General features: G+C 45.4%; 1 pseudogene; it reads right to left on the reverse strand.

Moving 5' to 3' along the window:
- Positions 1 to 19,646: 19,646 nt before the first annotated feature.
- Positions 19,647 to 20,303, reverse strand: LOC141026083 (uncharacterized; annotated as a pseudogene).
- Between the last annotated feature and the right edge of the window lie 7,038 nt (positions 20,304 to 27,341).

The raw sequence follows: 27,341 nt of genomic DNA on the forward strand, positions 1-27,341 counted from the left end.
TTTACCGGGCGCGGCAACTCCCTTGCCGTCCTTCTTGAAGTTCTTCTTACCCTTGCCCTTCTTGAACTTAGTGGTTTTATTCACCATCAACACTTGATGTTCTTTTCTGATCTCTACCTCAGCTGATTTCAGCATTGAATATACCTCAGGAATGGTCTTTTCCATCCCCTGCATATTGAAGTTCATCACAAAGCTCTTGTAGCTTGGTGGAAGCGACTGGAGGATTCTGTCAATGACCACGTCATCCGGGAGATTAACTCCCAGCTGAGACAAGCGGTTGTGCAACCCAGACATTCTGAGTATGTGCTCACTAACAGAACTATTCTCCTCCATTTTACAGCTGAAGAACATGTCGGAGACATCATATCTCTCGACCCGGGCATGAGCTTGAAAAACTAGTTTCAGCTCCTCGAACATCTCATATGCTCCATGTTTCTCAAAACGCTTTTGGAGACCCGGCTCTAAGCTATAAAGCATGCCGCACTGAACGAGGGAGTAATCATCAGCACACTGCTGCCAAGCGTTCATAACGTCTTGGTTCTCAGGGACTGGTGCTTCACCTAGCGGTGCTTCTAAGACATAATCTTTCTTGGCTACTATGAGGATGATCCTCAGGTTCCGGACCCAGTCCGTATAGTTGCTGTCATCATCTTTCAGCTTGGTTTTCTCTAGGAACGCGTTGAAATTGAGGACAACGTTGGCCATTAGATCTACAAGACATAGTGTAAAGATTTTAGACTAAGTTCATGATAATTAAGTTCATTTAATCAAATTATTTAATGAACTCCCACTCAGATAGACATCCCTCTCGTCATCTAAGTGAAACATGATCCGAATTCAACTAGGCCGTGTCCGATCATCACGTGAGACGGACTAGTCAAGATCGGTGAACATCTCCATGTTGATCGTATCTTCTATACGACTCATGCTCGACCTTTCGGTCCTCCGTGTTACGAGGCCATGTCTGTACATGCTAGGCTCGTCAAGTCAACCAAGTGTATTGCGTGTGTTCCGAGGCCATGTCTGTACATGCTAGGCTCGTCAACACCCGTTGTATTCGAACGTTAGAATCTATCACACCCGATCATCACGTGGTGCTTCAAAACAACGAACCTTCGCAACGGTGCACAGTTAGGGTGAACACTTTCTTGAAATTATTATAAGGGATCATCTTACTTACTACCGTCGTTCTAAGCAAATAAGATGCAAAAACATGATAAACATCACATGCAATCAAATAGTGACATGATATGGCCAATATCATCATGCTCCTTTGATCTCCATCTTCGGGGCACCATGATCATCTTCGTCACCGGCATGACACCATGATCTCCATCATCATGATCTCCATCATTGTGTCTTCATGAAGTCGTCACGCCAACGATTACTTCTACTTGTATGGCTAACGCGTTTAGCAACAAAGTAAAGTAAATTACATGGCATTATTCAATGACACGCAGGTCATGCAAAATAATAAAGACAACTCCTATGGCTCCTGCCGGTTGTCATACTCATCGACATGCAAGTCGTGATTCCTATTACAAGAATATGATCAATCTCATACATCACATATATCATTCATCACATCTTCTGGCCATATCACATCACATAGCACTTGCTGCAAAAACAAGTTAGACGTCCTCTAATTGTTGTTGCAAGTTTTTACGTGGTTTGTAGGTTTCTAGCAAGAACGTTTTCTTACCTACGTATGACCACAACGTGATTTGCCAATTTCTATTTACCCTTCATAAGGACCCTTTTCATCGAATCCGTTCCGACTAAAGTAGGAGAGACAGACACCCGCTAGCCACCTTATGCAACTAGTGCATGTCAGTCGGTGGAACCTGTCTCACGTAAGCGTACGTGTAAGGTCGGTCCGGGCCGCTTCATCCTACAATGCCGCAGAAACAAGAAACGACTAGTAGCGGCAAGAAGAATTGGCAAACTCAACGCCCACAACTGCTTTGTGTTCTACTCGTGCATAGTAACTACGCATAGGCCTGGCTCATGATGCCACTGTTGGGAATCGTAGCATAATTTTAAAATTTTCCTACGCTCACCAAGATGCATCTATGGAGTGTACTAGCAACGAGGGGAAGGGAGTGCATCTACATACCCTTGTAGATCGCGAGCGGAAGCGTTCCAATGAACGTGGATGACGGAGTCGTACTCGCCGTGATCCAAATCACCGATGACCGAGTGCCGAACGGACGGCACCTCCGCGTTCAACACACGTACGGTGCAGCGACGTCTCCTCCTTCTTGATCCAGCAAGGGGGAAGGAGAGTTTGATGGAGATCCAACAGCACGACGGCGTGGTGGTGGATGTAGCGGGTCTCCGGCAGGGCTTCGCCGAGCTTTTGCGAGAGAGGGAGAGGTGTTGCAGGGGAGGAGGGAGGCGCCCAAGGCTGTGTGTTGCTGCCCTCCCTCCCCCCCTTTATATAGGCCCCCTTGGGAGGGGGGGGCGGCCAAAACCCATCTAGGGTTGGGGGGCGGCGGCCAAGGGGTGGAAAGGGGTGCCTTGCCCCCCAAGGCAAGGGGGAAGCTCCGCCCCCTAGGGTTCCCAACCCTAGGCGCATGGGGGGAGGCCCAAGGGTGGCGCCCCAGCTCACTAAGGGCTGGTTCCCTTCCACTTTCAGCCCATGGGGCCCTCCGGGATAGGTGGCCCCACCCGATGGACCCCCGGGACCCTTCCGGTGGTCCCGGTACAATACCGGTAACCCCCAAAACTTTCCCGGTGGCCGAAACTTGACTTCCTATATATAATTCTTCACCTCCGGACCATTCTGGAACCTCTCGTGACATCCGGGATCTCATCCGGGACTCCGAACAACTTTCGGGTTTCCGCATACATATATCTCTACAACCCTAGCGTCACCGAACCTTAAGTGTGTAGACCCTACGGGTTCGGGAGACATGCAGACATGACCGAGACGCCTCTCCGGTCAATAACCAACAGCGGGATCTGGATACCCATGTTGGCTCCCACATGTTCCACGATGATCTCATCGGATGAACCACGGTGTCGAGGATTCAATCAATCCGTATGCAATTCCCTTTGTCAATCGGTATGTTACTTGCCCGAGATTCGATCGTCGGTATCCCAATACCTTGTTCAATCTCGTTACCGGCAAGTCTCTTTACTCGTACCGCAATGCATGATCCCGTGACTAACACCTTAGTCACATTGAGCTCATTATGATGATGCATTACCGAGTGGGCCCAGAGATACCTCTCCGTCACACGGAGTGACAAATCCCAGTCTCGATCCGTGCCAACCCAACAGACACTTTCGGAGATACCCGTAGTGCACCTTTATAGTCACCCAGTTACGTTGTGACGTTTGGCACACCCAAAGCACTCCTACGGTATCCGGGAGTTGCACGATCTCATGGTCTAAAGAAAAGATACTTGACATTGGAAAAGCTCTAGCAAACGAAACTACACGATCTTTTATGCTATGCTTAGGATTGGGTCTTGTCCATCACATCATTCTCCTAATGATGTGATCTCGTTATCAATGACATCCAATGTCCATAGTCAGGAAACCATGACTATCTGTTGATCAACGAGCTAGTCAACTAGAGGCTTACTAGGGACACGTTGTGGTCTATGTATTCACACATGTATTACGATTTCCGGAAAATACAATTATAGCATGAATAATAGACTATTATCATGAACAAAGAAATATAATAATAACCATTTATTATTGCCTCTAGGGCATATTTCCAACACATGTACAGTAGGCAATTCACATCTAGGGGAGAGTCATAATCTTCAGTTCCAACAATATCACCAGTTTCAGTAATTTCATTCTTTCTAACCCTAGCAAGTTGTTCATCAAGAAATTCACCTAATGGCACAGTATTATCAAGCAGAGAAGTAGTTTCATCATAAGCATCATGCATAGCAGAAGTGGCATCATCAATAACATGCGACATATCGGAGTCAATAGTAGGTGTATGTGTCGCAAGTTTACTCAAAACAGAAGGTGAATCAAGTGCAGAGCTAGATGGCAGTTCCTTACATCCCTCGTAGTTGAAAAAATCTTGGTTCTTTGATCTCTCAAATTCCTCATAGTGGTCAATAGATATAAATCCCCAGTGACTCGGAGAATAGAGCCATGCTCCCCGACAACGGCGCCAGAAAAAGGTCTTGATAAACCACAAGTATAGGGGATCGCAACAGTTTTCGAGGGTAGAGTATTCAACCCAATTTTTTTGATTCGACACAAGGGGAGCCAAAGAATATTCTCAAGTATTAGCAGCTGAGTTGTCAATTCAACCACACCTAAAAGACTTAATATCTGCAGCAAAATATTTAGTAGCAAAGTAGAATGGAAGTAACGGTAACAGTGGCAAAAGTAACAGTAGCAGTTTTGTAGCAATCATAGTAGTGGCAACGGAAAAGTAACAAAGCAAAGATCAATATGAAACAAGCTCATAGGCAATGGATCAATGATGGATAATTATGTCAGATGGTATTCATCATGCAACAGTTATAACATAGGGTGACACATAACTAGCTCCAATTCATCAATAGAATGTAGGCATGTATTCCGAATATAGTCATACGTGCATATGGAAAAGAACTTGCATGACATATTTTGTCCTACCCTCCCGTGGCAGCGGGGTCCTATTGGAAACTAAGGGATATTAAGGCCTCCTTTTAATAGAGAACCAGACCAAGGCATTACCACTTAGTGAATAGATGAACTCCTCAAACTACGGCCATCACCGGGAAGTGTCCCGACTATTGTCACTCCGGGGTTGCCGGATCATAACACATAGTTGGTGAGTATAACTTGCAAGATAGGATCAAGAACACAAATATATTCATGAAAACATAATAGGTTTAGATCTGAAATCATGGCACTCGGGCCCTAGTGACAAGCATTAAGCATAGCAAAGTCATAGCAACATCAATCTTAGAACATAGTGGATACTAGGGATCAAACCCTAACAAAACTAACTCATCCAACCCATCACCGTCCAGCAAGCCTACGATGGAATTACTCACGCACGACAGTGAGCATCATGAAATTGGTGATGGAGGATGGTTGATGATGACGATGGCGACAATTTCCCCTCTCCGGAGCCCAAAACGGACTCCAGATCTGCCCTCCCGGGGAAAAGCAAGAGGTGGCGGCGACTCCGTATCGTAAAACGTGATGAATATATGGAGTTGCAGTTGAGGTCGGTGGAGTTCTGTGGGTCCCACAAGACCAGAGGGCGCGCCATCCACCCTTTTGGACAGGGTGTGGGTCACCTCTGGTTGATTCTTTCGCCAATATTTTTTATTTATCCCAAAAATAATCTCCGTGAAGTTTCAGGTCATTCCGTGAACTTTTATTTCTGCACAAAAATAACACCATGGCAATTTTGCTGAAAACAGCCTCAGTCCGGTTTAGTTCCATTCAAATCATGCAAATTAGAGTCCAAAACAAGGGCAAAAGAGTTTGGAAAAGTAGATAGGATGGAGACATATCAATTCGCTAAGGAAATTGCTCCAGTGTTGTCACAAGAGATTGCCATTAGACCCGATGCACTGGGTATTACACCCAAATTGGATATGAACTCCTTCATCTAGACTCCTTCATGCATTGCTTCCGAAGCAGCTATGTACTCCGCTTCACACATAGATCCCGCCGCGCCGCTCTTCTTGGAACTGCACCAACTTGCTCCACCATTCAATATAAAATACGTATCCGGTTTGTGACTTAGAGTTATCCAGATCTATGTCGAAGCTAGCATTGATGTAACCCTTTACGACGATCTCTTCATCACCACCATAAATGAGAAACATATCCTTGGTCCTTTTCAGGTACTTCAGGATATTCTTGGCCGCTGTCCAGTGATCCACTCCTGGATTACTTTGGTACCACCCTGCCAAACTTATGGCAAGGCACACAGCAGGTCTGGTACACAGCATGGCATACATAATAGGACCTATGGCTGAGGCATAGGGAATGACTTTCATTTTCTCTCTATCTTCTACCGTTGTCGGACTTTGAGTCTGACTCAATTTCACGCCTTGCAACACAGACAAGAACCCTTTCTTTGACCGGTCCATTTTGAACTTCTTCAGAACTTTGTCCAGGTATGTGCTTTGTGAAAGTCCTATTAAGCGTCTCAATCTATCCCTATAGATCTTGATGCCTAATATGTAAGCAGCTTCACCGAGGTCTTTCATTGAAAAATTCTTATTCAAATATCCTTCTATACTATCTAGAAATTCTATATCATTTCCAATCAGTAATATCTCATCCACATATAATACCAGAAATGCTACAGAGCTCCCCTCACTTTCTTGTAAATACAGGCTTCTCCGTAAGTCTTTATAAAACCATATGCTTTGATCACATCATCAAAGTGTATATTCCAACTCTGAGATGCTTGCACCAATCCATAGATGGATCGCTGGAGCTTCCACACTTTGTTAGCACCTTTAGGATCGACAAAACCTTTTGGTTGCATCATATACAACTCTTCTTAAGAAACCCGTTAAGGAATGCAGTTTTGACGTGCATTTGCCAGATTTCATAATCATAAAATGCGGCAATTGCTAACATGATTCGGACAGACTTAAGCATCGCTACGGGTGAGAAAGTCTCATCCTATTCAACCCCTTGAACTTGTCGAGAACCTTTTGCGACAAGTCGAGCTTTGTAGACAGTGATATTACCATAAGTGTCCGTCTTCTTCTTGAAGATCCATTTATTCTCAATGGCTTTCCGATCATCGGGCAAGTCCACCAAAGTCCATACTTTGTTCTCATACGTGGATCCTATCTCAGATTACATGGCCTCAAGACATTTGTCGGAATCTGGGCTCATCGTAGCTTCTTCATAGTTCGTAGGTTCACCGTTGTCTAACAACATGACTTCTGATACATCTCCAACGTATCTATAATTTTTGATTGTTCCATGCTATTATATTATCTGTTTTGGATGTTTTATACGCATTAATATGCTATTTTATATGATTTTTGGGACTAAGCTATTAACCTAGAGCCCAGTGCCAGTTTCTGTTTTTTCCTTGTTTTAGAATTTCGCAGAAAAGGAATACCAAACGGAATAAAACTTTCGCGATGATTTTTCTTGGACCAAAAGACACCCAGGAGACTTGGAGTGCAAGTCAGAAGAGCCACGAGGCGGCCACAAGGGTGGAGGGCGCGCCCAGGGGTATAGGGCGCCCCCCAACCTTGTGGGCCCCTCGTAGACCCCCTGACCTAGATCTTCCTCCTATATATATTCTTATACCCCAAAAACATCCAGGGGAGCCACGAAACCACTTTCCACCGCCTCAACCTTCTGTACCCGTGAGATCCGATCTTGGGGCCTTTTCCGGCATCCTGCCGGGGGGGATTCGATCACGGAGGGCTTCTACATCAACACCATTGCCTCTCCGATGAAGCATGAGTAGTTTACTTCAGACCTACGGGTCCATAGCTAGTAGCTAGATGGCTTCTTCTCTCTCTTTGATTCTCAATACAAAGTTCTCCTCGATGTTCTTGGAGATCTATTCGATGTAATACTCTTTTCCAGTGTGTTTGCCGAGATCCAATGAATTGTGGATTTATGATCAGCTTATCTGCGAATATTATTTGAATCTCCTCTGAATTCTTATATGCATGATTTGATATCTTTGCAAGTCTCTTCGAACTATCGATTTGGTTTGGCCAACTAGATAGGTTTTTCTTGCAATGGGAGAAATGCTTAGCTTTGGGTTCAATCTTGCGGCGTCCTTTCCCAGTCAGAGCAGGGGCAGCAAGGCACGTATTGTATATTGCCATCGAGGATAAAAAGATGGGGTTTTCATCATATTGCTTGAGTTAATTACTCTACATCATGTCATCTTGCTTAATGCGTTACTCCGTTCTTTATGAACTTAATACTCTAGATGCATGCTGGATAGCGGTCGATGTGTGGAGTAATAGTAGTAGATGCAGAATCGTTTCGGTCTACTTGACAGGACGTGATGCCTATAATCATGATCATTGCCTTAGATATCGTCATAACTTTGCACTTTTCTATCAATTGCTCGGCAGTAATTTGTTCACCCACTGTAATATTTTCTCTCTTGAGAGAAGCCTCTAGTGAAACCTATGGCCCCTGGGTCTATTTTACATCATATTAGTTTCCTGTCAACTTGCCAATTTCTGTCGCCGTTCCCTTACTTTGCAATCTTTACTTTCCGTTCCATAAACCAAAAATACCAAAAATATTACTTTACCGTTTATCCATCTCTATCAGATCTCACTTTGCGAATAACCATGAAGGGATTGACAACCCCTTTGTCGCGTTGGTTGCAAGTTGGTGTTTGTCTGTGCAGGTATTCGGTGGCTTGTTGCGTTGTCTCCTACTGGATTGATACCTTGGTTCTCAAAACTGAGGGAAATACTTATGCTACTTTGCTGCATCGCCCTTTCCTCTTCAAGGAAAAAACCAATGCAAGCTCAAGAGGTAGCAACTTCGAGGACAGGATTACCATACCACTCTGATGCGGTACATTTTCTGGTCTACCTACGAGGTTCAGTAGTAACTTGATCTAAAGTTTCATGATCATCATCATTAGCTTCCTCTCTAGTTGGTGTAGGCATCACGGGAACGGTTTTCTCTGATGTGCTACTTTCCAATTCGATAGAAGGTACAATTACCTCATCAAGTTTTACTTTCCTCCCACTCACTTCTTTCGAGAGAAACTCCTTCTCTAGAAATGACCCATTCTTAGCAACAACGATTTTGCCTTCGGATCTGTGGTAGAAGGTATACCCAATAGTTTCTTTAGGGTATCCTATGAAGACGCACTTCTCCGCTTTGGGTTCGAGCTTATCAGGCTGAAGCCTTTTGACATAAGCATCACATCCCCAAACTTTAAGAAACGACACCTTAGGTTTCTTGCCAAACCATAATTCATACTGTGCCGTCTCAACCGATTTAGATGGTGCCATATTTAACGTGAATATGCGGGTGTCTCTAATGCATAACCCCAAAATGATAAAGGCAAATCGGTAAGAGACATCATAGAATAGACCATATCTAATAAAGTACAGTTACGACGTTTGGACACACCATTACGCTGTGGTGTTCCAGGTGGCGTGAGTTGTGAAACAATTACACATTGTCTTAAATGAAGGCCAAACTCATAAATCAAATATTCGCCTCTGCGATCAGATCGTAGAAACTTTATTTTCTTGTTTTGATGATTCTCGACTTCACTCGAAAATTCTTTGAGCTTTTCAAATGTTTCAGATGCGTGTTTCATCAAGCAGATATACCCATACCTACTTAAATCACCTATGAAGGTTATAAGATAACGATACCCGCTGCGTGCTTCAATACTCATCGGACCACATACATCGGTATGTATTATTTCCAATAAGTCATCATCTCGCTCCAGTGTTCCGGAGAATAGAGTTTTAGTCATCTTACCCATGAGGCATGGTTCGCAAGTATCAAATGATTCATAATCAAGTGATTCCAAAAGTCCACCCGCAGAGTTTCTTCATGCGCTTTACACCAATATGACCTAAATGGCAGTGCCACAAGTATGTTGCTCTATCATTATCAACTTTGCATCTTTTGGCATCAATATTATGAATATGTGTATCACTACGATCGAGATTCAACAAGAATAGACCATTCATTAAAGGTGCATGACCATAAAAGATATTACTCATATAAATAGAACAACCATTATTCTCTGACTTAAATTAATAACCATCTCTCAATAAACAAGATCCAAATATAATGTTCATGCTCAAACAGGCACCGAATAACAATTATTGAGGTCTAAAACTAATCCTGAAGGTAGATGTAGAGGTAGCGTGCCGACGGCGATCACATCAACCTTGGAACCATTCCCGACGCGCATCGTCACTACGTCCTTAGCCAATCTTCGTTTATTCCGTAGCTCCTATTTCGAGTTACAAATATGAGCAACCAAACCAGTATCCAATACCCAGGCGCTACTACGAGCATTAGTAAGGAACACATCAGTAACATGTATATCGAATATACTTTTGTTCACTTTGCCATCCTTCTTATTTGCCAAGTATTTGGGGCAGTTCCGCTTCCAGTGACCATTTCCTTTGTTGTAGAAGCACTTCATAACCCACAAGTATAGGGGATCGCAACTGTTTTCGAGGGTAGAGTATTCAATCCAAATTTATTGATTCGACACAAGGGGAGCCAAAGAATATTCTCAAGTATTAGCAGTTGAGTTGTCAATTCAACAACACCTGAAAGACTTAATATCTGCTGGAAAGTATTTAGTAGCAAAGTAGTATGGAAGTAACGGTAACGGTGACAAAAGTAACAGTAGGAGTTTTGTAGCAATTGTAACAGTGGCAACGACAAAGTAACGTAGCAAAGATTAATATGTGAAAAGCTCATAGGCAGCGGACCAGTGATGGATAATTATGTCGGATGGCATTCATCATGCAATAGTTATAACCAAGGGTGACATAGAACTAGCTCCAATTCATCAATATAATGTAGGCATGTATTCCGAATATAGTCATATGTGCTTATGGAAAAGAACTTGCATTACATCTTTTGTCCTACCCTCTCGTGGCAGCGGGGTCCTGATGCAAACTAAGGGATATTAAGGCCTCCTTTTAATAGAGAACCGGACCAAAGCATTAGCACTTAGTGAATACAAGAACTCCTCAAACTACGATAATCACCGGAAAGAATCCCAATTATTGTCACCTTGGGGTATGCGGATCATAAATCGTAATAGGTGTCTACAACTTGCAAGATCGGATCAAGAACACAAATATAATCATGAAAACATAATAGGTTCAGATATGAAATCATGGCTCTCGGGCCCTAGTGACAAGCATTAAACATAGCAAAGTCATAGCAACATCAATCTCATAACATAGTGGATACTAGGGATCAAACGCTAACAAAACTAACTCGATTACATGATAAATCTCATCCAACCCATCACCGTCCAGCAAGCCTGCGATGGAATTACTCATGCACGGAGGTGAGCATCATGAAATTGGTGATGGAGGAAGGTTGGTGATGATGATGGCGATGATTTCCCCTCTCCGGAGCCCCGAACGGACTCCAGATCTGCCCTCTCGATGAAGAACAGCAGGTGTGGCAGCTCCGTATTGTAAAACGCGATGAATCCTTCTCTCTGATTTTTTTCTCCCTGAACGTGAATATATGGAGTTTGGAGTTGAGGTCGGTGGAGGTCCAGGTGACCCACAAGGCGGGGGGGCACCCTAGGGGGGTGGGCGCCCCCTCCACCCTTGTGGACAGCAGTTGGGTCTCCTCAGGTTGATTCTTTCGCCAATATTTTTTATATATTCCAAAAATATTCTCCATGAATTTTCAGGTCATTCCGAGAACTTTTATTTTTGCACAAAAATAACACTAAGGCAACTCTGCTGAAAACAGCGTCAGTCCGGGTTAGTTCCATTCAAATCATGCAAATTAGAGTCCAAAACAAGGGCAAAAGAGTTTGGAGAAGTAGATACGATGGAGATGTATCAGCACTCAGTTTCAGGCTTGGGTCCAGCTTTGGGCTTCTTCACGGGAGTGGCAACTTGCTTGCCATTCTTCTTGAAGTTCCCTTTCTTTCCCTTGCCCTTTTTCTTGAAACTAGTGGTCTTGTTAACCATCAACACTTGATGCTCCTTCTTGATTTCTACCTCCGCTGATTTCAGCATTGTGAAGAGCTCGGGAATCGTTTTCGTCATCAAGAAGCCTTTGTACCTTGGTCAAGTGGTTATGATACCCAAACATTTTGAGTATGTGTTCACTGATAGAAATGTTCTCCTCCATCTTACAGCTATAGAACTTGTTGGAGATTTCATATCTCTGAACCCGGGCATTAGTTTGAAATATCAACTTTAGCTCTTAGAACATCTCATATGCTCCGTGGCGTTCAAAACGTCTTTGAAGTCCCGGTTCTGGGATGTAAAGCATCGCACACTAAACTATCGAGTAGTCATCAGATCGAGCCTGCCACGTTCATAACATTTCCTTCAGCTCCTGCAGCAGGTCTGTCACCTAGCGGTGCATCAAGGACATGATTCTTCTATGCAGCAATAAGGATAATCCTCATGTTACGGACCCAGTCCATGTAGTTGCTACCATCATCTTTCAACTTAGCTTTCTCTATGAACATATTTAAATTCAAGGGAACGGTAGCACTGGCCATTGATCTACAACATAGATATGCAAAAAGTATTCATAGCAAGACATACATCAAGTGATCTCAAATCCATAAAAGTATTCGATCTGATAATAACGAAATCTCAAAGGGAAAACCCAATTCATCACAACAAGATGGAGAGGGAGAAACACCATATGATCCAACTATATTAACAAAGCTCGCGATACATCAAGATCGTGCCAAATCAAGAACATGAGAGAGAGAGAGATTAAACACATAGCTACTAGTACAAACCCTTAGCCCCGAGGGTGGACTACTCCCTCCTCATCATGGTGGGCGTCGGGATGATGAAGATGGCCTCCGGTGATGATGTCTGAGGGAGTCCTGGACTAAGGGGTCCTCGGGCGTCCGGCCTGCTATCCATGGGCCGGACTAATGGGCTGTGAAGACATGAAGACCGAAGACCATACTCGTGTCCGGATTGGACTTTCCTTGGCGTGGAAGGCAAGCTAGGCGACCAGCTGTGAAGATTCCTTCTTATGTAACCGACTCCATGTAACCCTAGATCTCTGCGGTGTCTATATAAACCGGAGAGCATAGTCCGAATAGGGGACATTCATTGCCATATACACATAGGCTAGGCTTCTAGGGTTTAGCCATTACGATCTCGAGGTAGATCAACTCTTGTAATACTCATATTCAACAAGATCAATCAAGCAGGAAGTAGGGTATTACCTCCATAGAGAGGGCCTGAACCTGGGTAAACATCGTGTCCCCCGTCTCCTGTTACCATTGATCCTAGACGCACAGTTCGGGACCCCCCCTACCCAAGATCCACCGGTTTTGACACCGACATTGGTGCTTTCATTGAGAGTTTCACTGTGCCGTCGTCAAAAGGTTTGATGGCCCCTTCAATCGTCGATGATGACGTTGTCCAGGGAGAAACCTTTCTCCCCGGACAGATCTTCGTGTTTGGCGGCTTCGTACTGCGGGCCAACTCGCTTGGCCATCTGGAGCAGATCGACAGCTACGCCCCTGGCCATCAGGTCAGATTCGGAAGCTTGAACTACGTTGTGGACATCCGTGGAGACTTGATCTTCGACGGATTCGAGACCGCGGCAATCGCTCCCCGCTGCCCTGATGGACATGGCTTAAACCTGTCATCAGGCCGCATCCAGGAGAGAATTCCTGCAGCAACTCTGGCCGTAGATCCAGAGTAGATCAAGTCCCCCGAAGATGGGAAGCTTAACCCCATCGCGGGGGCTACCGATTCTGCGGCGTTGGAGCCGCTCGCAGATTCCACGGCGTACGGCATCTGCATCAACGGAACCCCGGACTCTTCTCTGGCGTCGAGTTCCGAACCCTGCCAGCCCGCGGATACCGAACTCGATCGGTTATCGATCTTCAAGTTCAGCGCCGCAGATGTCTTCCAACACTCGCCCAGGGGCGACCTACTAAACTCATTAAAAAACCTATCCCTGGCAGATGGCTCGTCGCCGAACTATGTTCGGTTGGAACTTACGGCGGATGATGGATAATTTTGCTTCCCACCCGCCACCCACTTTATAGCCACCGTCGAAAACCCAACCAACACGCCTGACCCCCACTCCGAAGACATCGCCGGTATGGATGACGATGAGGGGCAGGGCCAGAGCTCGCTACCCGCTAGACACGGGATGGCCACTTCCTGGTATGATGTGTGTATGATAGACACACCCGATGATGAGAAGGATCCAGTCGAGAATAAACCTCCTGGTACACAGTCCGAACACCAACGCCCACGGCGCCGCTCCAAGCCACATCGCGCAAGAGAAAACACTGCTAGCCCCAGAAAAGACAACACTCCGGACAATGAAGACCCTGTTGAGGTAGAATCCGAACAGGAGGAACAGGGAAGCGGGCAAGACAGCCCTGATGAACAGGCCACATATGGAGACTCGGAGGACAATAATTATCTCCCACCCTCCGAGGAAGAGGAGATCCTCTGCAGCGAGGATTTTATCGTTCCTAAGGAACCTCTCGAGCAGGAGCGTTTCAATCGCCGGCTTATAGCCACTGCAAGAAGCTTAAGAGAGAAGCAGCTGCAACTTCAAGCAAGCCAAGATTTGCTCAATGATAGATGGACCGAGGTCTTGGCCGCCAAAGAATACGGCCCTAGTAGCCCAGACAAAAGCCACCCAAAGGGTAGGTGGCTCCCTCAATACGATGGCGGGGCGCTGGAGCCCACACCACCATCGAACAATGCGGCGGGCCGGCCACAGTTTGGTCCAGACAAAGAAGTAGCCCAAACAGAGCAACATACCAACCCATCCAGCTATCAAATCAAGAGCAAAACAGCTCGAGGGAACACTCGCGACATCAACCAAGACCCGGAGGATAGAGCAGGGCGCACAAGATCGATGTACAGATCACGGAGATACACCCTGACCGACTATGATGGTCACCCATTCGGACACTACAGAGCCGACCACGCCCGGTCCGAACTCCGTAGCGGAGTCCGCCGGAGGTGCTTCACAATGTGGCCCAACATAGAGGAGACGCACACCCTCTTTGCTTCACCGACGAGGTAATGGAGCACGAATTCCCAGACGGGTTCAAAACCATTAACATCGAATCATACGATGGAACAACTGATCCCGCGGTATGGATTGAGGATTACCTCCTCCATATTCACATGGCTCGCGGAGACGACCTCCATGCATTAAATACATACCTCTCAAGCTTAAGGGGCCGGCTCGCTACTAGCTAAACAGTTTACCAGAAAATTCTATTGGTAGCAGGGAAGACTTGGAAGACGCCTTTGGAGACAACTTCCAAGGAACATATGTTCGGCCTCTAGATGCCGATGACTTAAGTCATATTGTCCAGAAGCCCGGCGAGTCAGTCAGGGAGCTCTGGACTAGGTTCTTAGTCAAAAAGAACCAAATTGTCGACTGTCCGGACGCAGAAGCCCTCGCAGCCTTCAAACATGGCGTCCGGGATGAATGGCTAGCGCGTCACCTCGGCCAGGAAGGACCCAAGTCCATGCCAGCCCTTACTGCTCTAATGACTCGCTTTTGTGTGGGAGAAGACAACTGGCTCGCTCGTAAAAGCAACAACGCCAGCGACCCGGGCAGTTCCGAAATTCGAGACGGCAACGGTAAGCCACGACGAACCGAACACAACAGTCGCAGTAATACATGCGACACAACGGTGAACGCTGGATTTCACAATCCGAAGCCCGGTCAACGGAAGAAGCCACTAAAGGCAAACTAGGATGGACCATCCACCCTTGACAGGATATTGGACCGACCTTGTCAGATTTACGGTCACCCTGATAGGCCAGCTAATCATACCAACAGAAACTGTTGGGTCCTCAAGCAGGCAGGCAAGCTCAACGCCGATCACAAGGGGAGGAGGCCACCAGGCAATAGAGACAACGGATCGGCTTGCCAGCCGAACACCAGGGGCCAGAAACACTTTCCCTCTGAAGTTCGACCACTCCCATAACGGAAATAGCAGTTCGGCTTCCGCCGCCCACCTACTGTACTGGCAAAGTTCACACCACGCGTACATCACTATGCACTCAAGATACCATGGGCACCGGTGGAAGCACAATAGGGACAACCCTGCAAGAATCCCTGTAACGTTCTTATCCGTCTTTCTTATTTTTCTGTATCATTTCTTAAAAACAGGTGACCATCAGGACAGCATCTACATCGGACTCTCTCGAAGTTCGGATCTGCACACTCACCTACGGGGCCACTCCCGTTAAGGATTCCCCTCCCCGAGGACGAGCGGAGCAGACATGCGACAGGAGGTCCAAAATAAGCTTTTTTAGACCGCACACTTTCTTTTGAGCCTGTACCATGCCCTTTTTCCTCTGTTCCCAACCCCGAGCATGTCAAATAGATGGGTTGTGGTTTTTACTCTTTATATATATTTATCATTGGCATATTGCTCCGCTCCTAGTAAACTTTATCCTAACTAATCTTTTATGCTCTTTCTACAATGAGTCCGGCCGTAACAGCTGCCTTACAAGACACGCCTCGGCATAACTTGCCAGGGGCCCGGTATGGGAACAAACGAGCCGCCAGTAAAAGCCCGAACAGCTCTATAGCGTACTTCGGCGTCGCAAGTTTGGCCTTATATGCATCAGCTCCGAATCATTGTCTTTGGTCAATAGTTGGGTTGCCCGGCTCCTGTGCTTGCTACCCTACGTTCCGCTCTGTCGGCTAGGGTAGTAAAGGGAGAACTACTGCGATTGTGCCCTAACCTCGACCGGATGAGCACCTCAGTAGAGAAAGCCGAAAACTGACTGTCATGATGCGGCGAGAGCTGGTCAACCACTTGATGACTTATTCGAATCTTTAGTGATTCTCCGTGTCACACGAGGGATCTTTTTTAGATCAACATATGTAAACAACTATGCGCCGTATACATACCAGGGGATATGTCGTAGCCCCACCATAAAACTCCTACGGCTAAGTGGAAGTGTTAACACCCTATAGTCCGATTGCCTGGTTCGCCGCATTATCACCTCCTTTATGGACCAAGACGTTGGATAAAGAGCGATTAAATGCTTTTTTGAACACCCCCGTACTTCCTACGAGGGGGCTGAAGCCGACGACTGGAAAACTCTCAGATTATACTAAAACGACCACAGAGGAGGAATTCAAGCTCTTGAGCAAAATATAAATAGATTAACTATAAAGTTGTCTGTTACATCATTATATAAATCACTCGAACATTATATCTTTCGAGCATTGACCCTCTGTCAAGCGGGCGGCATCCAAGACGTCTTCAAAATAGTGCTCTGGCTCTTTACGGTCCCGGCCCTTGGGTGGATTCCTCGCCGCAACATCAATGGCCTTCATCTTTCCCCAAAATGTTTTGACTCGGGCAAAGGCCATCCATGCACCCTCAATACGCCGACCGCTTCACAGCATCGATATGTGGCACCGCGTCAACAAGCCGCCGCACCAGGCCAAAATAACTACTCGGAATAGGCTCACTTGGCCACAACCGGATTATGACGTTCTTCATGGCGTCGCCAGATATCCTATGAAGCTCGGCCCACTGGGACATCTGTTCATTGAGCAACAGAGGGCGCTTCGACGCGCCGAATTGTGACCAGAAAAGCTTCTCCATTGCATACCTCTCTTGTGCGTGGTAAAATTGCGCCGCATCAGAAGAACTCTTCGGCAAGTCCAAAACTTCAGCCGGAGAACTCCAGACCTGGTTTAGCTGAGCATAGTCCGGATTGCCAAACTTGGTCTGAAGCAAAAAGGGCTTACCGGCCGCTATCTCCTTAGCCTGTCGAATCTCTTCACGAGCTGCCCTAGATTCAGACCGAGCTTCGCTCGCCTCTCGTACGGCCTTATCAAGCTCAGCCATTTTGGCTTTATTCTCCTTCTCAAGGAATTCACATCGGCTGGCAGTATTCTTCAATTCAAGCGCCAGCGCGGATATTTTCTCCTCACTTTGGCGCCGAGCTGCTTGTTCGGCTCTTAGATCAGCCGATGCCTTCTCGGCAGCCGCATCACTACACCGGGCCTGCTCCTTGGCCCGGGCTAGCTCCGCCCGAAGAGCTTCAACGACGGCAGCACCATCTACAATCATGCACATTTCATATAAACCATTTTCGGCATCAGGCCTATATTACAAGTACATTGGTGTAAGGAATTCTCGACATATATACCTTGCGAGTCGTCAAGACGCCTGTTGATCAATGCAATGTCATCTTCCGCAATATCCAGCTTTCGCTGCAGTTCGACCACTTCCGTATTTCGGGTAGCCGCGGGAGGGGAGGCAGCCTGTATTCCAAGTTAAGTCAAGGTTAGCAACTGAGCATATCTTTTTGATCCTCCGATTGCTTCTGTCGGAAGCCAATCCAAGTCTCAGGGGCTACTGCATATCAATGTTTAAAATTGCCGGCTATTGGAAAAAGCGGCACCCACTAGCTGAAGCAATGAGCATCTATTGCCAGCAATAGCTGCCGCTATGCCAAATAGCGGTTTTGCAGAATACATACAAGAATTTCGAAAATAAGTGCAAGATACATGTCGAGCTATAGAAATTCAGCATCGATTAAATAGTTGAGACAAACAGGAACATAATAACTGAACCATAAGATCATCCATTAAGCCAACATTCAGCAATCGTCTCAAGCGACAAAGCAAATAGTTCGGTAGACATTGGACCGTCTCAAGCGACAAAGAAAATAGTTTGACACTGGACACAGACTGCTAGTAAGTTTTGCAGATAAATAATCCATAAAGGTAGTGGTGCATTCTCTTCTATTCTTCTCCAGAATTTGAAGGAGACTTATCAGACTCCGATTCAGAAGAAGAAGCAGCTTGCGGCATTGTTTCAACACGCATAGCCATCAAGGACTGCAGGCTCACGGTCTTGATTTTCTTCCTAGGCCGAGAACTCCTCTTCCTTTTGGCTTGTCCCTGTGATGATGATGCCCTGTTTGGTGCCTCTTCCGATGCATCTTCATGAGCTTTCTCTTGTTCTTCATCAGCTTCTGCAGTTGGTTCTTTCCCAGTGATGAACTCATTTTCATAATCAGCAAGAACATCATCTACTTCTTTCTCTATGGGATCTCTGTTTTTGTTCTCTCTCTTGTTCCTTAGTTTAGAGTTGAATTTCACAAACACAAGATCCCTCATCCTGTCATGCAGCAGCCTATTGCGCTTCTTTGTATGAACCTAAAAGTTCATAAAAATTAAATACTTATAACAAATGTAGAAAATAGAAAACCCAATTGTATAAACTGCAAACATATAATTTGTTACCTCTTCGAAAGCTGACCAGTTCCTCTCACAAGCTGATGAGCTACATGTCAAATTAAGAATCCTAGATGCCAAAGTTCTCAACTTTGGTGTGCTGGTGCCATGGTTCAGCCACCATTTTGCTGCACATTATACAAGTTAATAGTTAAAGAAATGGAAACAGAAGCATTTTATTCATCAATCATATTAGCTACAATAACTAACCTGGATTAAAATTCTTGTTTCTCCTTTGCCTTATAGCAATCTCATGGCCGAAAGATCCTTGCTGATCTTGATACATGTTGAGTTCTTCAATTACAGTGTCTTGGGTTTCTTCGTCCTCAATCATCTTGCAAATGCATGTAATAACAGCAGCTCTAAATGATCCATCATGCTCAATCTCTGACTTGTTTGGTAATAATAGTGAGGATTCGAATAGTAGCCAGCCAAGTGGAGAGGAGTCTTGAGCTTGCTGTCCCACCTTTTATCAATGATGTCCCAAGCAACTTTGTACTTGCTCTCATCATTGTCAAACCTCACAGCAATATGTTTCTTTGCATCAAGCATTAATCCATGGAAGAATCCCATTGCAGGAACATCACTGTCCATTCTGCGAAGCACATTAGCCATTGGCTCGAAGAAATTAACAGCCATGTCAACATGTTTCCAAAAAACTTCAGATCGCACCACTTTGAGTGCTTTTTCCCCTTTGCCTTTGTCAAGTATGAACCTAGTTCATTCATCTCATCTTATCTGAAGTGCCTTGTCAACTCCTTCTTGTTGTCTAGCAAACTTTTCAGATTTAAGTAAGCAGTGGCAAACCGAGTAACACCAGAGCGAACCAAGTCCTTCCCAAGAAATTTCCTCATCAAATCCAATACCCTTGTATGAGCATACAAGAAGCTAGTCACTTATCTTGCCCTTGAAATAGTTTTTGCAACTGTTCCAAGCTTCCCAAGATCCTCCAGCATGAGATCTAGGCAGTGAGTAGCACATCCATTCCAAAATATGGATGGTCTCTTTGTTGTTAGCATACTAGTTGCTGATACATTCACACTAGCATTATCAGTCACCACTTGCACAACATTTTCTTCACCTATTTCTTCTATGCATTTGTCCACCAAGTCAAATATGTATTTGCCATCTTTTCTGTCACCAGAGCAGTCCATTGAATCAATGAAGCAAACACCATGAGCACTTTGCACAACTAAATTCATAACTCCCCTGCCCTTCTTATCTGTCCATGCATCAGTCATAACCGTGCAACCTATGAGCTCCCATGATTCCTTGTGATTCTTGAACCCATCCAGCACCTTCTGTTTCCTCTTCTGCAAAAATGGTCCACTCATCTCATATGGACTAGGCCCTCTCAAGTCCTTTCCAAACTGTCCGATGGACTCAAGCATATGAGCAAAGCTAGGGAGGGTGACAGTGTTGTGACGAATGCTAGCTTCATAGAAAAACTGGCAAATATACTCACAAACTCTGTCCCTTTTCTCTTCTCTTTTCATAGTTGACAACTTTGATTGGACCTTCTGGCTAACGTTGAATCCCCTTTGATTATTGCGAATAGACTCTTCTATAGATGTTTTCTTGCAAAACTTATCAATAGTGGCACTGCCACTACCTACCACAGCTCCAGAGTTACTCGTCCCACTGCCTCTTGTTGACTTCAGCAACACAACATCATTCCTATCAAAGTCAGAATCATCCCCACTACCCCTTTCATCATCTGAGTTCTCTATATTAATTGCAGATCGAACCCTTTGCACTTCATCCTTCTTCTTTTGCTTGTCACCACTCTTCTTCGTAAGAAAAGCAATAATCTCTTCCTTCACATCAGCTGGAACCTTCTTACATTTAATAGCATTGAAGCCAGTAATGCAAGCTAGATGGTACTTCATTCTAGTAATTCCACCTTTCAATAGCTTGCCACAAAAATTGCACTGCAAATGGTACTTCTTGTTCACATCTGGGGCAAAACAGTACGCATATGCAGGGTCATCGGATGTTACTGCTTGCCTTGCTTGTGTTTGGGTTACCGAATCACCTACAGAAGTACAAAATAATTTCATTAACCTACAATGCTACAGATGACCTATTTGATTGATAATTAATATCCTAATTAAGGAAGAAGCAGATGATATATGCCACAATTAATTACTTGGATTCAGAAACATCTAACATTGTAAATTGTTGTTAAAGCATAGGAGATTTGCCATGGTTTATTTGATTGATAATCTACCTACAACGTATAACCTACTGAAAATAATAACTGGCTACTTGTTAGCTTTCAGATCGATAAGGGAGATGGAACATAAACTTGTTAGATTGCAGAACGTAAAACATAGAATACGTTTCTCTTCTATTGGAAGATAAACTTACGTTCCCTCTACTTGGAACAATCTATCTACATAGCGAGTAGAAGAGATAGTATCTGAGATAATAGAAGATGAACTAATGGAAGGACAGACTAGGAAACTTGCCTCCCTGAATCCCTGACTCCGGCTGAGACATGGTCTTGCAGTTCTTCTTCGCATCCGTGTTGCAGGCTCACCGTCGTGCCGCCGTCGCCAGCGATATAGATCGGGGAAGCGGAGCGGATGTTTTGCTTGTTAGGGTTAGTGCTCGGCTCTTTTGTAGCTCCTCTTTTGGGCCTCTGTGCGGTGATTTTGAAAAGGCCCAGAATTCCCGTACTGAGCGTACTCCCTGGTGGCCCAAACTCGTATAGCGGCGCAATCTTATCCAGGAAATAGCGGCTACAACCGGCTAATTGTGGCTTTTTGCGGTTCAGTTACTGTAGCGCAAAAAATGGCATTGCGTTGCCCCCAACTTTTCTAGCCGCTATGGCCGACAAATAGCGCCGCAATAGCCGGCAATTTAAAACCTTGTTGCATATACAACAGGTGCATTCTGTCAATATTATTCAATTGGCAAAACTACATCACAAACCTCAAAACCCCTTAGGAGGCTCATGAAGGCCTCGTTCAACCCGCTCTTCGCGGATAGAACCTTTTCGACCACCGTAACCATCAAGGCATGGTGTCCCTCTGAAACGGTCGCTTGTCGCAGCATGTCCGTCAACATTTCTGGCGCCTCTGGGTCTTCGGAAGCCGCCGCCAGAGTACGGTATTCCTTTGAAAGAATCCGCCCACTCGCCCCCGGGATCGTCTCCGGCTCTAAACCGGATAGGGCGGGGCTGCCATGCTTGATTCCCGAACCCTGAGTGACAGAGACATCACCTTCGGGTAATGCCCTCTTCGTTTCCTCCACTGCTTGTCGACCAGGAGGAGCCCCCCGGGACGATACCTCAGAATCATCCGCCCTGTTGGGCGAGGGGGCCGGAAAAGGTGTGTCACTCTCCATCATCTCTGGAAGAAGGTCTCCCGAGGAGGAGGACGATTGCGAAACCCCAGGCGTTAACCTGCGAGGACATACGTATGTCGGAGGATTACTTCAGTAATAAGAAAGGAAGGAGGTATGGTTTAAGTACCCCGCTGCACTTACGGTTTGGCCAGAGGTTTATCCTCATCATAAAGCTCCACGTCAACATCGCTTGCCCGGCCCAAGCCGCCCGTCGATGGCGTTTTCCATTTCTTGGAAGGTTTCCCCTCCTGACCTTCAGAAGCGGCCCTTTTCTTGCCATGGAAGGCCTCCTCTGCACCTTTGCCCTCGGGCAACAGGGTTTCGGTTTTCCCGAACACAACGTCTGATTTATCCTTGGGGCAGAGACCACCTCCGGCCTCCCTGTTCTCGCCCTCCTCCGCGGACACCTGGTACGGTGTCGGAGTCAGCATCCTCGTTAGTAGGGCGTTTGTAGAGTCTTCGGGAAGGGGCGCCGGACACCAGATCAACACCGCTTTCTTTATCCAGTCCCGTGAAGGGACGGATTGTTCAATATCTTACCAAGAGATACCCGAATAAAGGGTGTGCGGAGATCGAATACTTACCGCGGTGTCCGGATGATTGCAGTCGAGGCCAACATCTTCGGTGGTGTCCGGCCATTGCTCTCGTTCCCCGAAATATAATTTCCACATTCCCTCGTGCGTAGTGCCGAGGAAGTGCTGAAGAGTCCGCCGTCCTTCGGGATTAAACTCCCACATACGGAGAGGCTGCTGCTGACATGGCAGGGTCCGGAAGACTAGCATTACTTGAAGGACGTTCACAAGACCGACGCTCTTCTCGGTAAGGCTTCGGACGTGACCTTGCAGAGTCTGCACTTCATTGACGGATCCCCAGTCCAGTCCCTTATTGATCCATTAAGCAAGCTGAATTGGAGGGTCGGGTCAGAACGCATGTGTAGCCGCCCACTTGGAGCCCCGCGGCTCGTTGATATAAAACCACCCCTGTTGCCATAGGTCGGAAGACTTGGCGAAAGATCCTTCAAACCAAACCGCGCTGGCAAGCTTGCCTATTGTGACGCTGCCGCACTCTGCCTGCTCCTCCTCTGTCACCTGCGGCCTCATGTCATAGGTCTTGAGCCACAAATCAAAGTGCGGAGCAGTCCGGAGGAAGGCCTCACATGTGACGATAAATGTAGAGATGAGGAGAATAGAGTCCGGGGCCAGATCATGAAAGTCTAGCCCATAGTAAAACATGAGCCCCCGGACGAAGGGGTTAAGCGCGAACCCTAACCCATGGAGGAATTGGGACACAAACACTACCCTCTCACCGGATTTGGGGGTAGGAATGACCTGCCCCTATGCAGGAAGCCGATGGAGGATTTCCGGGGTCAGATACCTTGCTGCGCGGAGCTTCGCAATATCCTCCTCTGTGACAGAAGAAGCCACCCACCGGCCTGGACGGCTGGGTCCAGACATGATTGGGGCTGGTGGCGATGGGAACCCGAGGGTTGGAACTTGGGGTGGCTAGGGTTGAGGAAGAAGCGACCGCGAAGGAAGAAGACGAGTCTAGGACCCTATATAAAGACCCCAAGTACTAAGCGTATCCGCCTGGGTCTCGAAACTTACCAATCTCCAGAGAATTGTACCCAGGGGACGGTTGGGTTACCCACGCCTGCATTAATGAAAATCCCATGAATAAGGGAACACGATCTCTGCCTTGGCAAGAGAAGCCAGTAAAACCGCGTCCCGAGACGTGGGGCGACGCGCCAGCCAACGGTTGGAAATAGTGACCGGGCAGGCGTGACATCATAAATAGTTACCAATAAATTAGGCTCGTATATTTTTTGCAACTATATATACAGGTCCGGATATATCTACTACATCCGAAGACTATCTTGGAGTTCGGAGAAAGGGGAACCCGCCTTGCAATGCCGAAGACAATCTGCGCGCCGGACTCCTCGTCATTGAAGCCAGGTTCAGGGGCTACTGAGGGAGTCCTAGACTAAGGGGTCCTTGAGCGTCTGGCCTGCTATCCATGGGCCGGATTGATGGGCTGTGAAGACATGAAGACCGAAGACCATACTCGTGTCCGGATTGGACTTTCCTTGGCGTGGAAGGCAAGCTAGGCGACCGGCTGTGAAGATTCCTTCTTATGTAACCGACTCCATGTAACCCTAGATCTCTGCGGTGTCTATATAAACCGGAGAGCATAGTCCGAATAGGGGACATTCATTGCCATATACACATAGGCTAGGCTTCTAGGGTTTAGCCATTACGATCTCGAGGTAGATCAACTCTTGTAATACTCATATTCAACAAGATCAATCAAGCAGGAAGTAGGGTATTACCTCCATAGAGAGGGCCCGAACCTGGGTAAACATCGTGTCCCCTGTCTCATGTTACCATCGATCCTAGACGCACAGTTCGGGACCCCCCTACCCAAGATCCGCCGGTTTTGACACCGACAATGTCCCCCTCCGGCGGGGTGCCGAAACAGGGTCCAAATTGGTTTTTGTGGCTACAGAGGCTTGTGGCAGCGGAACTTCTGATCTAGGTTAACTTTCGGGGGTTTATGAATATATAGGATTTTTCAGCGTTGGAATCACGCGAAGATGGGCCTCAGGGGGCCCACCACCCACCAGGGCGCGCCAGGGGGGGCTGGCGCTCCGTGGTGTCTTGTGGGCAGCAGGGCCCCCCTCTGGTGGTTCCTTGCTCCATTATTTCTCTTTTCTACCAAAAAATGTCAAAAAGTTTTGTCCAATTCTGAGAACTTTTATTTCTACACAAAAAACAACACCATAGTAGTTCTGCTGAAAACAGCGTCAGTCCGGGTTAGTTCCATTCAAATCATACTAAAACCATAACAACAACTCTTTCTCATAAAACTCGTCATAATAAAGTAGTAGTTTAAAACGAAATTTTTGATGTGGAATGCTACCTATCATATTCCTCATATACTCTTTTCTTTTATAGCATGGACATTTGGACTTGCATGATTCAAAGCAATAGTCTATAATTTGACATGAGGAGACCAATACTCAAGCATATCAACAAGCAACCATATCTTTCAAAATAACAACACTAAAGAAAGCTATCCCTAGCCCATTATGCTCAATCATTGATCCATTCATGAAACACACTCGAATATTAGCTACATCCAATGCCCAAGTATGACAATAGTGTTCCCTAGTTGGTGCTTTGTAAGAGAAGATGGAGACTCAAAATAAACATAAATTTGCATAAAAGTAAATAGATAGGCCCTTCGCAGAGGGAAGCAGAGATTTGTAGAGGTGCCAGAGCTCAAAGCTTAAGTTGAGAGATAAAACTTGTTTTGAGAGGCATGCTTTTCCTGTCAACGAAAATGACTGAGAATTCCAATACTTTCCATGCTAGATACTTCATAGGCGGTTCCCAAACATAAAATAAAGTTTATTCCTTTTTCCACCATTCTTTCACGATCCATGGCTAGCCGTATCCACGGGTGCCTTCCATACCAACACTTTCCAAGGAATTTATTATTGACAACATAAATAAATTTTCTTTTCATTTCGGGACTGGGCATCCCTATTACCTGCCACACTCTCGTGCAATGACAAGTGAATAAACACTCATGTTGAGAATAGCACATCTAGCATGGAAAATATTGGCCACCCCCTGCCGCTTCATGAGCGGTACGGGCACACAAAAAGGAAATTCATTTTGAAAGTTAGAGTAGGCACATATTTGGAACGGCATAAAAATACCGCACATAGGTAGGTATGGTGGACTCATTTGGCACAACTTGGTTTAAGGAGTTTGGATGCACAATCAGTATTCTCGCCTAGTACAAATGAAGGCTAGCAAATAGATTGAGAAGCGACCAACCAAGAAACGAAAACGATCCTAAACAAGCATTAAACATAACTAACACCGAATAATGCACCACAAGTAGGATATAACTTCATTGCATAACTATTGACTTTCATGCTTGCATAGGGAATCACAAACCTTAACACCAATATTCTTACTAAAGCATAATTACTCACCAACATGGCTCACATATTATTATCTCCATATCGCAAAACTATTGCAAGGAATCAAACTTATCATATCCGATGGTCTATATGAAAGTTTTTATTATATCCTTCTTGGATATTCATCATATTAGGACCAATTTCAGAGCTTCTGCAAATTTTCATCACTGGTATCAACTCCCAAAATAATATAAGTGAAGCACGAGAGTGTTCGACAAACTACTCCAAAAAGATATATGTGAAGATCAAATGAGTAGTTATGTAAATAGGTAGCTATTTGAGGACTCTCTATCACTTTAAAACTTTTAGAACTAATTGTTTTATTAAAATAGCAACCAAGAAATGACATTCTCAGAATATCACAACTTTTGTGAAGAAGCAAAAACTTAGGCTCAACCGATACTAACCGATAATTGTTGAAGAAGAAAGGTGGGATGCCTACCGAGGCATCCCCAAGCTTAGATGCTTGAGACTTCTTGAAATATTATCTTGGGATGCCTTGGGTATCCCCGGGCTTGAGCTTTCGTGTCTCCTTAATTCCTTTTATATCCTGGTTTCCCTAATTCTTAAAAACTTCATCCACACAAAACTCAACAAAAACTCGTGAGATAAGTTAGTATAAATCAATGCAATAACCTTATCATTCTCTACTGTAGAAAATCGATAAAATTATAATTTAGCATTGCATACTAAATGCCTCTGCCTATTTAATACTTCTATCCCCAAATGGAATCATTAAACAAGCATGCATATGCAAACAATGCAATCATAACCGCAATCTGTCAAAACAGGACAGTCTGTAAAGGATGCAAGAAGATTCATACTTCTTGAACTCCAAAAATTCTGAAAAAGTGCCAAAAAGTAGAAAATTTGTTTTAGCTTATTGTGTAAAAATTTCAAGATTTTATCACGTTGTGACATTTTTTAATAATTTAGACAATCATAGAAACATTTCTGTTTTTAAACAGCTACATGTAGAATTGCAAAATAAGCATGGTAAAGGCTATACTTGACATTTTTTATTGAAATGAAAGATGCAAAACACTATTATAACTAGCAGAAAGCAAATAAAAATAAAAATAAAATG

This window comes from Aegilops tauschii, chromosome 6, assembly GCF_002575655.3.
Source record: "Aegilops tauschii subsp. strangulata cultivar AL8/78 chromosome 6, Aet v6.0, whole genome shotgun sequence".
NCBI classification, from domain to species: Eukaryota; Viridiplantae; Streptophyta; class Magnoliopsida; order Poales; family Poaceae; genus Aegilops; species Aegilops tauschii.